Genomic DNA, 14,574 nt, shown 5'->3' with positions numbered 1-14,574 from the left:
GATCCTACCGGTATGCAGGGCACCTTTGTTGGGTATAGTGCTTCATCAAAAGCTTACAGAATCTATATCTAGGATGATCATCATATTTAAGTAAGAAGGGATGTCATCTTTGATCAAATTATAGCTTACAAGAAATCATATAATCTTCTAGTCAACTATGATGAAGAAGATAGACCTATCTTTAAGGATATCTCAAGGGATAATGATGATAAATATCTGACACAAGAAAATGTTGAAGGTCCTAGTGATCCTATGCATCAAGTGGTTGTTCCTAAAAATTGAAAGATGCATGCTTGGTTGAGAACCACTCTACAAGAAGCAGAAGGACACACAAAAAAGGTGACCTTTAGAGAAAGTAAAAGACCAAAACGGTATTCTCGATATGCAACATATATGACGAAGCTCATTGAAGTTGAACCTTCCTCCTATGAAGATGCAACTAAACATTGAGAGTGGAGGAATGCGATGCAAGAAGAATACTAGTAAATTATGAAGAATGTTCTCTAGGAAATTGTTCCTAGACCAAGTGAAAAATCAATAGTCACTTAAAAATGGATATATAAGATAAAGCATGTTGCGTATGGGAGCATTGATAAATATAAAGTGAGTTTTGTAGCAAGAGGCTTCTTATAAAAAGAATGTATTGATTACGAAGAAACCTTTTCTCCTACAACTAGATATACAACAATCAAATCACTTGTTTCTTTGGTTTATACTATGGGATGGAACATCCATCATATGGATGTTAAACATATTTTCAGAATGGGACTATTGATGAAGAGGTTTTCATTGAGAAACCTCAAGGGTCCAAAATAAATCAAAGGGAGATTCATGTTTGCAGACTAAAGAAAGCTCTATATGGCTTAAAGCAAGCACCTAGAGCTTGGTATGCAAGAATGGATGCATATCTGTTGAGGCTTGGTTTGACCAAGATTTTTTGATAAGTGTTTTTGTTAAGAAAATAGTTATTCTCTCCATATTATGAGAAGAATTACACTACATTACAAACGTTTCATTTTCACCACCAAGCAGATTGTTGATATAAGTGCTTTTGTCCCCAAGTAGAAATATTAACATCAAAATGATGTTATGATAATGACAAATATTTGTCCACAAGTAGAAATATTAACATCTATATTAATGTTATGATAATAACAAATATTTGCCTAAAACTATATTGAAAGTGTTATAAAAAGAGTTATTCACTAATATACAACCTTTTCATTTTCACTACCATCCAATTTGTTGACAAAAGTAATTTTTGTCCACATGATAAGTAACAATCAAAGTAATTTTGTTATCAATAGTGTAATGATTAATGTTTATATTTTTATAAATTTTAATTATATATAATTTAATTAAAATTTTAAAATTAAATTATTATTTAATAATGATATTTTATTATATTTTTATTTAAAAATTTATTATTTATAATTATAATTATAATCATATTATTAATGTTACATTAATTTATTTTAATATATATAACTTAAAAAAAATCAAGTTTTGGTTAAAATTAATTAGAAAAAATATTGTAGAAAAAATCATTTTATCTATTATATTTATATATAACTTGTCATGACTTTTTGTTCATCACTTCAATGTAATTACATAAAAAATACTTTATTTTATATTTAATGTTAGATTAAAGTTAATGCTATTTTTTCTAAAATATAAACGCGTTGAATAATTAATATATTAATATTATTTATTTTTTAACAAACTATTTTTTAAATGAATATAAATGTAGTGTGCATTTGATATTAAACAATAAAATAAATTATCAAGTATTTAACATAAGTAAAATGAAAAGAGAGCCCTTTCAGTGACAGTGAGAATTAAAATTATCAAATATATCATATATATACTATAGAACACAATCCATTTATAGAAAGAATTGAAAAAATAATAAGTATAATTTTTTGATACATATATCATTTTTATAACTTAAGTCATAAATGAAGATAAATAAGAAGGGAATATAAAGTCGAATAAGAAAAGAATATAAATTCTTTCAAGGATGAAAACCAATTTTCATTACTATATTTATAAATGAAAGGAGAAGAGATAAGGATAATGAAAGAAAGAGATACATTTTTTTTAGGTGATTTTTCAAGAGAGAATTATATTTGTTAAAGTTTTGTTGGTCATAACTAAGACAGTATACAAAAATATATTTAGGTATTGGGTAATTTCTATGAGAATCATTTTAGAGATTGGAATAAATGGAGAACCCTAAAATCAAAATCCATGTTTACTCTTAGATTCAATATTATTTTAGAAAATCATTGAATGGGTTGGTTGTTATAGTAATTTTTCCACCTTATTTTAACAAAAGGAACTTAGTTGAAACCCTCTAAAGTTGTTGGTGTGAACTTATTTATCTTTCTCCTTGTCTATGCTCTTCTAATGGCACATCGCTCCCATAAGTTTGCCATCCTGTCACCCATTGCTCTATTGCATTCATACAACCTAGCACCCAAGTACACAACTTGCTTTCATCTTGGGAGAGATGGAGGTCAAAATTCTAGAATGGGTCATTCCCAAGGAGATAAGCTTGATGCATCTTACCTTGAGTTGGATGGGGATCAATTATTGGAGAAGCTTCCTAACTTCTCACAGCCCTAGGCATCTAGAAGAATTATCCTAGATCTAAGAAAGACCTATTTAGTGAGACCCTCTCAAGGTGGAAAAAAATAAGAGAGAGTATTAGCTTAGTAATGTTGGTGAAATATCACCATAACAGCCTTATCTTGCATGTGACATGAGCCAAGTCTACCTATAATTCAAGGGAAAAGGAGAGATAAGAGTCAGAGAAGAACTCACTTTTTAACCAAGGTATAACATGTTTATGTATTTCCTTTATCTATGAATGGAAAAGTAAATTCTTTCCCTATTTCATGTTTGCAAATACTTGAATATGATTTCGTCATTGTTTTAGCGTATGGTGCATGCTGACTTTCCTTTTTGCAGAGGAAAACAATGTTATGTTTGTTGGTATATGTGTGTAGGAGATCATAATGAAGAGCTTAGAGTGTGATATCTAGATTGCAGCATGGTTTCTAGCAGCTCAAAGGGGTATGAAACCTACAACATCTGACGTGGATGCGGATATTTGATATAGTCATCCTCCTCTATTAGTTGAATGGTTGGTAAATGCACTAGAGCTAGGGAATTTTCTTAGATCCTTCACACATCATCTAGCAAAACTTGAGGAAAGGTCCATGGAGCAATCATTCCTTAGCCTCTATCTAATTTCTAGGCTAACAATGGTATGGAGGTGATTGATCCCTAATGAGGGGTGATGATATAATCCCACATTTCCAAAGCTCCCACATGACTCTAGGCTCAAGTTGATAGGTAGCATATATATGGCTTATTCATGACATAGAAGTTGTATTGATGAAGGGTGAGCTTGTTGAGAAAGTATTTTCCATAATTATGTGGGAAGGAAACTTGCTATAGTGCATTGTGGTTTAGAAGGTATAGGTACCCACCTTGAGTAATGAGAGGCAAGGGATTGGTAATGGAGATATTGGAAATGTAGGATAAAATGTAACCAAGTTGATACATAGAGTTATGTTATGGTACTATATACCAAAACCCAAAATGAAAATGACTATCGGAATTTTAAAAAAGGGGGGAGGAAATGAATTTTTTTTTCCTTAAATTGTCAAGTGGTCGATCTGATTTTAATATAGAAAAATTAATGTTGAGGTATATATTTCTCTATTAGGGTTAATTCCCTTAATAACTTTGTATGCAAGGTATGATTTCCTTGACCTGGGTTATCTTTGAAAAAGTACATGTTCATGCCTTCTATGTGTCAAGCTTGAATTCCATGCCAAGGTGATGCAATTATAAATAATGATTCATCATTCAAGGGGAAAAAGTAATGGTCTAACATCCTATTTGAACCCTTACCTCACCCAAACGTTCAATCACATCTTCCTCCAAGGGCATCATCACTGTGATGAATGATTTGGTTGAGAGTTATTTGTAAGAGCCAGGATTATCCATTGGATCGTACTATATTTGCTAGTCCTCTATTGGATCATCTAATAAATTGATCAAAGTCATCCTCCATTCACTAGTGATGTTTGATCACAATTGTAAGATCTCGGCATAGAAGCCCTCAAGCATAAACCTTAGACATTGCAATAACCCTAGCTTCCATTGCATTGTGATAGAACCACCATAAGATTACCAACTTCAATAAGACTAAAAAAGTGACAATGACAATGAGAAAATATCCACTTCAATATTCAATGCAAAAATGACATCTTCTAGAATCGTTACTGTTAGACTTAACTACAAAGCTCTAAAATCAAAGCTTCTAATTGATTTATTACTACTAAAAACTCAGTGTAAACCCATTTAAAGTACCATAATTGAGTTGTGAGTTGTGTAACATTGCAATTATTTTCTAATTCATTAATTCCAGATTGATTCGAATGATTCTAGTAGCATAGAAAAGTATGTGAAGTATCGTCATTATCAACCTCCAAAAAAAATTTGACTTCAACACCAAAAACAAACAGTGCAAAAACCTTATAAACCTTTGTATCAGGTTCAATCTCTACCAACATTTAAGGAATGGTAGACAACTTTCAAAACTACCATATCAATATTATTTATTTAAGATTAATATAAAACTAAAATTCATATATTCTTACAAATCAATCACAAATAAAAGTATAATAATTTATTTTAATCATATTGATAATCACAAATACATAAGCGTCACTGTTAGACTTAACTACGAAGCTCTAAAATCAAAGCTTCTAATTGATTGATTACTACTAAAAACGCATTGTAAACCCCATTTAAAGTATCATAATTGAGTTGTGTAACATTACAATTTTTTTGTAATTCATTAATGTTAAATTGATTCGAATGATTCACCTTATAGTAGCATAGAAAAATATGTGAAGTATGGTCAGCATCAACCTCGAAAAAAAAATTGACTTTAACACCAAAAACAAACAACACAAAAACTTTATAAACTCTTATATCAAGTTCAATCTCTACCAACATTTAAAAAATGGTTGACAACTTTCAAAACTACGATATCAATATCAATATTATTTATTTAAGATTAATATAAAACTGAAATTCATATATTCTCCCAAATCAATCACAAATAAGAGTATAATCATTTATTTTAATGATATTGATAATCACAAATACATATGCGTAGAACTATTTAAAAAGGTGTTAGGAAAACAATTATTCACTAAAATACAATCGATTCGTTTTCACCACCATCCAACTTTGAGAAAAGTGCTTTATCATTATCATTTACTTTAATGATATTGATAATGACAAAGTATTTTGGAAGTGTTATGATAAGAGTTATTCACTAAAGTAAAGTGGTTTTATTTTGACCATTATCGAACTGGTTGACAAAATGATTTTCGCCATTATCCATGGGTAGAAGTATGCTCATTTATTTTCATTTATATAGTAACAAATAAATTTACCTAGAGCATAAATGTTTCATTTTCACCACCAACCAACCTTTTGATAAGTGTTTTTGTTAACGAGTAAAAGTATTAACTTTTTGATAAGTGTTTTTGTTAAGAAAATAGTTATTCTCTCCGTATTATGAGAAGAATTACACTACATTACAAACGTTTCATTTTCACCACCAAGCAGATTGTTGATATAAGTGCTTTTGTCCCCAAATATTTGTCCACAAGTAGAAATATTAACATCTATATTAATGTTATGATAATAACAAATTTTTGCCTAAAACTATATTGAAAGTGTTATGAAAAGAGTTATTCACTAATATACAACCTTTTCATTTTCACTACCATCCAATTTGTTGACAAAAGTAATTTTTGTCCACATGATAAGTAACAATCAAAATAATTTTGTTATCAATAGTGTAATGATTAATGTTTATATTTTTATAAATTATATATATATATATATATATATATATATATATATATATAATTTAATTAAAATTTTAAAATTAAATTATTATTTAATAATGATATTTTATTATATTTTTATTTAAAAATTTATTATTTATAATTAAAATTATAATCAATTATTAACGTTACATTAATTTATTTTAATATATATAGCTTAAAAAAATTCAAGTTTCGGTTAAAATTAATTAGAAAAAATATTGTAGAAAAAATGATTTTATCTATTATATTTATATATAACTTGTCATGACTTTTTGTTCATCACTTCAATGTAATTACATAAAAAATACTTTATTTTATATTTTATGTTAGATTAAACTTAATGCTAGTTTTTCTAAAATATAAACGCGTTGAATAATTAATATATTAATATTATTTATTTTTTAACAAACTATTTTTTAAATGAATATAAATGTAGTGTGCATTTGATATTAAACAATAAAATAAATTATCAAGTATTTAACATAAGTAAAATGAAAAGAGAGCCCTTTTAGTGACAGTGAGAATTAAAATTATCAAATATATCATATATACTATAGAACACAATCCATTTATAGAAAGAATTGAAAAAATAATAAGTATAATTTTTTGATACATATATCATTTTTATAACTTAAGTCATAAATGAAGATAAATAAGAAGGGAATATAAAGTCGAATCAGAAAAGAATATAAATTCTTTCAAGGATGAAAACCAATTTTCATTACTTTATTTATAAATGAAAGGAGAAGAGATAAAGATAATGAAAGAAAGAGATACATTTTTTTAGGTGATTTTTCAAGAGAGAATTATATTTGTTAAAGTTTTGTTGGTCTTAACTAAGACATTATACAAAAATATATTTAGGTATTGGGTGATTTCTATGAGAATCATTTTAGAGATTGGAATAAATGGAGAACCCTAAAATCAAAATCCATGTTTACTCTTAGATTCAATATTATTTTAGAAAATCCTTGAATGGGTTGGTTGTTATAGTAATTTTTCCACCTTATTTTAACAAAAGAAACTTAGTTGAAACCCTCTAAAGTTGTTGGTGTGAACTTATTTATCTTTCTCCTTCTCTATGCTCTTCTAATGGCACATCGCTCCCACAAGTTTGCCATCCTGTCACCCATTTCTCTATTGCATTCATACAACCTAGCACCCAAGTACAAAACTTGCTTTCATCTTGGGAGAGATGGAGGTCAAAATTCTAGAATGGGTCATTCCCAAGGAGATAAGCTTGATGCATCTTACCCTGAGTTCGATGGGGATCAATTATTGGAGAAGCTTCCTAACTTCTCACAGCCCTAGGCATCTAGAAGAATTCTCCTAGATCTAAGAAAGACCTATTTAGTGAGACCCTCTCAAGATGGAAAAAAATAAGAGAGAGTATTAGCTTAGTAATGTTGGTGAAATATCACCATAACAACCTTATCTTGCATGTGAGATGAGCCAAGTCTACCTATAATTCAAGGGAAAAGGAGAGATAAGAGTCAAAGGAGAACTCACTTTTTAACCAAGGTATAACATGTTTATGTATTGCCTTTATCTATGAATGGAAAAGTAAATTATTTCCCTATTTCATGTTTGCAAATACTTGAATATGATTTCGTCATTGTTTTAGCGTATGGTGCATGCTGACTTTCCTTTTTGCAGAGGAAAACAATGTTTTGTTTGTTGGTATATGTGTGTAGGAGATCATAATGAAGAGCTTAGAGTGTGATATCTAGATTGCAGCATGGTTTCTAGCAGCTCAAAGGGGTATGAAACCTACAACATCCGACGTGGATGCGGATATTTGATATAGTCATCCTCCTCTATTAGTTGAATGGTTGGTAAATGCACTAGAGCTAGGGAATTTTCTTAGATCCTTCACACATCATCTAGCAAAACTTGAGGAAAGGTCCATGGAGCAATCATTCCTTAGCCTCTATGTAATTTCTAGGCTAACAATGGTATGGAGGTGATTGATCCCTAATGAGGGGTGATGATATAATCCCACATTTCCAAAGCTCCCACATGACTCTAGGCTCAAGTTGATAGGTAGCATATATATGGCTTATTCATGACATAGAAGTTGTATTGATGAAGGGTGAGCTTGTTGAGAAAGTATTTTCCATAATTATATGGGAAGGAAACTTGCTATAGTGTGTTAGAGTCGGTCTAGTAGCCCTCCATCAGCGATCAAAACTCTTTGCATTTGCATAAATAGGTGTCTCATCAGTGTCATTCTTTGCATTCTGTTAGGCATGCCATAAACATGATGGAGGAGCTGGTGTCTTTGTCCCCCTCTTGGCACTGCTGGATCAAGTTGTTTTAGTCATTAAATTGTTCAAGGTTACTTGTCTTTGTCTTTAGGTCAAAATTTTGAGGTCTAGGGTTGAGGTCAATTTTGTTTTCAAGGTCATGTCTATGAAGGTCAATAAGTGCCCAGCAAGCCATAGGGATGATTTTCAAAGTGCTTCTTCGAAAAATTTCATCTTGTACAGTTAATTTTCACCTTGGATTTAAAAACCCTGTTTTTAAAGCCAAGGTCATTTCTCAAAATTTTGTAAAAAATGTAAAAATTCAAAATGATTCAGAGGACAACATGTAACCCTGGCTCCCTTGTCAAGATCCCTCAGATGCTATCCCTGCAAAAATTATCAAAGAAAAGCATCAAATCAATCAATTTCAGGACAAAAGGAAACCAAAAAAGTCAAGTTTATAAAGTGTCATGAAAAAACATTATAAAGTGGGTTATGACATGAAATTAATTCAAACAAGGCTATAAAAGCCCTAATCTCCCTCCATCAAGCCTCATTGTGCATTCAAGTGATAGAGCAATTGTGTCCAAGAGAGTTTGAGCGAATTGTGTGAGTTGGGAAGGCGCGCGACCCGTTGAACCAGGCGCGCAACCCGTTGGAGGCGTGTGACCCGTCAAGTGCCCTGTGCCAGTGTTAAGTTATAACGCGCGCGACCCGTTGAAGGCGCGCGACCCGTTGGGTGAGGCGCGCGACCCATCAGCACTCTCTCTGCCAAAACCGCCAGCAAACTTGCCAAGGAACCACAAATTGCCAAATTTTGCAAGGTAGGCCCTCCATCATAAAAAATTATTGTCAGTTCAAGAAGGTCATGATTGTATTTGTAAAAGTCTCCATTTGCAAGTGAAAGTCTCCATTGTGCTTTTGGTTTGAAGTTGTCAAATTGCTAGCGTTTTATATGCTGTTTTGAGGTATCCCATTGTTCTCATTTTTTTTCCATCTCCCATTTCATATTCCTTATCATTCTACGTAAATTTCCCTTCCAAAAATGTGAAGAGCCCTAAACCCTACCCCTCTTCCCAAGAAATCAAAAAATTACACCCTAACCCTACCTCTCATAATATCCTTGTAAATCAAATTGTATAATGATGTATATGCAATAATTCTTCCCCTAAAATCCCAGTTTTATTATTATTCCCGTTTTCCCTTTAAAGTATCCCTCCCCTAACATTTCCCTCGTGCTCCTTGTCCCCTTGAAACAACCTTATAATCAGCAGTTTACAAAGCAGAAACAGCAGTATATTTCAGCCACTTTGCTCTTAAAACAATGTCAGAAACCGAAACCAATTATGCGCAAAGTGACGACCATGCGTCAGCTTCAGATTTTGAGGTACAGAGGAGGCCTCACAAGGGTGGAAAGGGTGGTCATCATAGGAGAGAGGAGCCCACCTCTTTGATCGATTTGCAGGCTTGTCCAATGGCAGTATCATGCTTCCGTTATATGTCTTGCTATGAGTTTTGAGAGAGGATCTCTCGGATTCAGCATCACAGGGAGTTGGCTCACTTATTTGTTTTGCATTTGCATGATGGACATGTGAACCTTGCCGGGGTGGATTTTACATTGACACCCGAGATGATTGCTCAAGCCACAGGGATACCTAATGTCATAGAGGTGTGGAATAAGCGCAAGATGTTGGACAGTGTTCAATATGAGCCTTTCATTAGACCTGCATTCATGAGACACTTGACGGGTGTATTTCCCTTCAGATTTCTGAGGAGTGAGTATGCCCCCATGATGAGGCTTATCATGCTCTATTTCACCTGTGAGGGAAGATTTTCACAGGTATATTCGTACCATATTCGCCTGTTGATGCATTTCACACGGGTACGGATGATGAACATCCCTGTTTTCTTGTGTCGGAACATTGAGAGGATGGTGCCCTTGATGCAGAGGAAGAGCCCATCACAACAATATAGGAGCCTCTATCATTATGGTTTGATTCAGCTTGTGGTCATACATTAGTTGGCTCAGTAGGGCATCCCATGGGAGGAGTTTATCTCTCGTGAGCTTTTCACAGCACCTCCACCACCACATCCTGAGGTTGTTCACGAGGAGGGAGGACCATCACAGCAGCATGACACCCACGTGACTAAATATGTCAGCTCTTCTCCATTGGTCACTTATCAGAGAGGCCAAAGGGCCTTATTTGCAGCAGCTCGGCGAGTATTTTCTCCACAGCAGGTGGAAGAGGTCTCGCCTTCTTCATCAGCTCAGCGAGTGCTATCTCCACATCAGGTGGAAGGGGCCTCGCCTTCCTCAGCAGCACAGGCAGCACAGAGGGGCAAGCAGCCCATGATTGAGGAGGGAATGACCGGTGATCCCTACATTGATATCATTGATCTTGATACCCGCTCTCCTACCACGGAGCTTCATGAGGTCATTCAGCAAAAGGAGGTCGAGAACCGCTTGTTGCAGTAGAAGTTAGAGATGGCACAGTGGAGGATCACCTATTTAGAGCAGCGCAACAAGCAGTTGGAGGATGAGCAAACTCTTGATGAGTTGTGGAGGATTCGTAGTGACCGCAACTTGAATCGAAGAAGACCCGGTGATTTAGTACCCGTTGAGCGAGAGTATATGCTTATCCGGCTCAATGCTCATTTGGAGAGGCTGTTGGCCAAGGCCAACCAAGATAAGAAATTGCTTAGAAACATGAAGAATCATTATTGGGCACGGATGCACGTGTGCAAGGCGAAGATGAAAGTGCTCCAAAGGCGGTTGGCCAAAGCACAAAAACGAAGAAAAAGGTCCGACCCCCTCCACATCTTGGCCGAGGCTTCCTTGAAGGAGCATGGCACTAAATAGCTCAGCCCCAGCACAAATTCCAAGAAATTTTGAGCATTTTGGGTCATTTTTGGTTTTTTCAGGCAAAAAACAGTTTTTGTCCCCTCAACGGGTCTCACCCCCCGCGTGACCCTTTCATTTGGCTACTCCGTTTTGGGAAAAATCAGCATTTCTGGAGTTGTCATGAAAATTTACACATGCTCACCCATTTCCAAGAGATTTTATGAAGTTTTGGGCCTCCAGAAAGTCAAAAAACAAGCAAAAAATCACTTTCTGCCACATTTTTGACACACAGAAAGCAGTCTTGGGAGATTGCAATTTTGGAGGGGTAAATGACCACCAAATTTAAAAATTCCACTTGGGTTGGAAAGTAGACATCCATACCTTTCTAACAAGCCTACTCTTGCCCCATTTGGGCACCTGGAAGTTCCCCAAAATTTCTCTCAAAGGCGCGCGACCCGTTCAGAAATGGCGCGCGACCCATCAGGCAAATTGCTAAGGATTTCAGCCTACAGCTCAGCAAAACGCAGTTTTGACTATGTTTGACTTTTTGGAGTTGATTTTTATCCTCCTTGTTGTAAATGATGTAATTTTATGACACTTTTACACTTATGTATCTCTTCTAGAAGATTCATTCATGAGATAGGTGAAAATTAAATGAATGAATTGGTTTCCTAGCTTATAGAGGCAAGTTGTTTTGACTGCCTAGTTTTCAGTGCTTAGTTTAGAATTGGTTGAAAAAGCTCCTAGGATAGTGAGCTCGACCCCTAGAGACAGGGAAAGATGTTATATGATCTATATTATGTACTCTCTTGCTCATTTCCATGGTTGGACTCTTGAGGGAGAAGCTCTTATTGTATTATTCACTGTATCTCTGCAATTTTTGGCAAAGGAAGACCTGGGTTTTGCAGTCCTTTTTGGGATTCTTGTGGTCACATGTATTGATGGTGTGTTTCTCTTTGTACTTGTAAGTGTGTTATGTGAATCATTTCCTTACTTTTCCTTCTGCAAATTAGGCAAATGAAGTGTTAAAGTAGAACTCATGACTGTCATGCTCTACTTTTAAGTTTGCTTAATATCAATGTTTTCAACTGTTTAAGGGGAATTCAAGGTTATTGCTTGCTCTCCTTAACTCCTCACCAGTCATTCTCATTCATCCATCTCTATCAAAGGCATCAATACTGTTTCCTACCTCGCCCCAAAGAACCCCCTGCGAAAACTGTGTCCAATCCGCACACCCGAAATTGCCATTCCCCAATTTTCCACCAAAAATTTTAAAAATCCCAAATTTAAACCTCTTGATCAGTTTACTAGCCTAAAATCAGTGTTTTCCTATTGGTCATCTCGCCCATTGAAGATCTTTACTGAGATAGACCGGAGAGAGCCCTCTCCTGCCCCGTAGGGCTAGCTACGAGGCTAAGTGGTTTGATGTTGCCTTGAAGTTTACCTTTCTCAGCCTTAGGTGAAATTTCAAGCGTTAACATAGTGCATTGTGGTTTAGAAGGTATAGGTACCCACCTTGAGTAATGAGAGGCAAGGGATTGGTAATGGAGATATTGGAAATGTAGGATAAAAAGTAACCAAGTTGATACATAGAGTTATGTTATGGTACTATATACCAAAACCCAAAATGAAAATGACTATCGGAATTTTAAAAAAGGGGGGAGGAAATGAAAATTGTTTTCCTTAAATTGTCAAGTGGTCGATCTAAGTTTAATATAGAAAAATTAATGTTGAGGTATATATTTCTCTATTAGGGTTAATTCCCTAACTTTGTATGCAAGGTATGATTTCCTTGACCTGGGTTATCTTTGAAAAAGTACATGTTCACGCCTTCTATGTGTCAAGCTTGAATTCCATGCCAAGGTGATGCAATTATAAATAATGATTCATCATTCAAGGGGAAAAAGTAATGGTCTAACATCCTATTTGAACCCTTACTTCACCCAAAAGTTCAATCACATCTTCCTCCAAGGGCTTCATCACTGTGATGAATGATTTGGTTGAGAGTTATTTGTAAGAGCCAGGATTATCCATTAGATCGTACTATATTTGCTAGTCCTCTATTGGATCATCTAATAAATTAATCAAAGTCATCCTCCATTCACTAGTGATGTTTGATCACAATTGTAAGATCTCGGCATAGAAGCCCTCAAGCATAAACCTTAGACATTGCAATAACCCTAGCTTCCATTGCATTGTGATAGAACCACCATAAGATTACCAACTTCAATAAGACTAAAAAAGTGACAATGACAATGAGAAAATATCCACTTCAATATTCAATGCAAAAATGACATCTTCTAGAATCGTTACTGTTAGACTTAACTACAAAGCTCTAAAATCAAAGCTTCTAATTGATTTATTACTACTAAAAACTCAGTGTAAACCCATTTAAAGTACCATAATTGAGTTGTGAGTTGTGTAACATTGCAATTATTTTCTAATTTATTAATTCCAGATTGATTCGAATGATTCTAGTAGCATAGAAAAGTATGTGAAGTATCGTCATTATCAACCTCCAAAAAATTTTTGACTTAACACCAAAAACAAACAGTGAAAAAACCTTATAAACCTTTGTATCAGGTTCAATCTCTACCAACATTTAAGGAATGGTAGACAACTTTCAAAACTACCATATCAATATAATTTATTTAAGATTAATATAAAACTAAAATTCATATATTCTTACAAATCAATCACAAATAAAAGTATAATAATTTATTTTAATCATATTGATAATCACAAAGCGTTACTGTTAGACTTAACTACGAAGCTCTAAAATCAAAGCTTCTAATTGATTGATTACTACTAAAAACACATTGTAAACCCCATTTAAAGTATCATAATTGAGTTGTGTAACATTGCAATTTTTTTGTAATTCATTAATGTTAAATTGATTCGAATGATTCACCTTATAGTAGCATAGAAAAATATGTGAAGTATGGTCAGCATCAACCTCGAAAAAAAAATTGACTTTAACACCAAAAACAAACAACACAAAAACTATATAAACTCTTATATCAAGTTCAATCTCTACCAACGTTTAAAAAATGGTTGACAACTTTCAAAACTACGATATCAATATCAATATTATTTATTTAAGATTAATATAAAACTGAAATTCATATATTCTCCCAAATCAATCACAAATAAGAGTATAATCATTTATTTTAATGATATTGATAATCACAAATACATATGCGTAGAACTATTTAAAAAAGTGTTAGGAAAACAATTATTCACTAAAATACAATCGATTCGTTTTCACCGCCATCCAACTTTGAGAAAAGTGCTTTATCATTATCATTTACTTTAATGATATTGATAATGACAAAGTATTTTGGAAGTGTTATGATAAGAGTTATTCACTAAAGTAAAGTGGTTTTATTTTCACCATTATCGAACTGGTTGACAAAATGATTTTCACCATTATCCATGGGTAGAAGTATGCTCATTTATTTTCATTTATATAGTAACAAATAAATTTACCTAGAGCATAAACATTTCATTTTCACCACCAACCAAATTTTTGATAAGTGTTTTTGTTAACGAGTAAAAGTAT

This window comes from Pinus tabuliformis, chromosome 9, assembly GCF_031772625.1.
Source record: "Pinus tabuliformis cultivar Carrire ecotype Pingquan chromosome 9, CPIR1, whole genome shotgun sequence".
Taxonomy (NCBI): Eukaryota; Viridiplantae; Streptophyta; class Pinopsida; order Pinales; family Pinaceae; genus Pinus; species Pinus tabuliformis.
The sequence above is the reverse complement of the archived record's forward strand: the minus strand, read 5'-3'. Positions refer to the sequence as shown.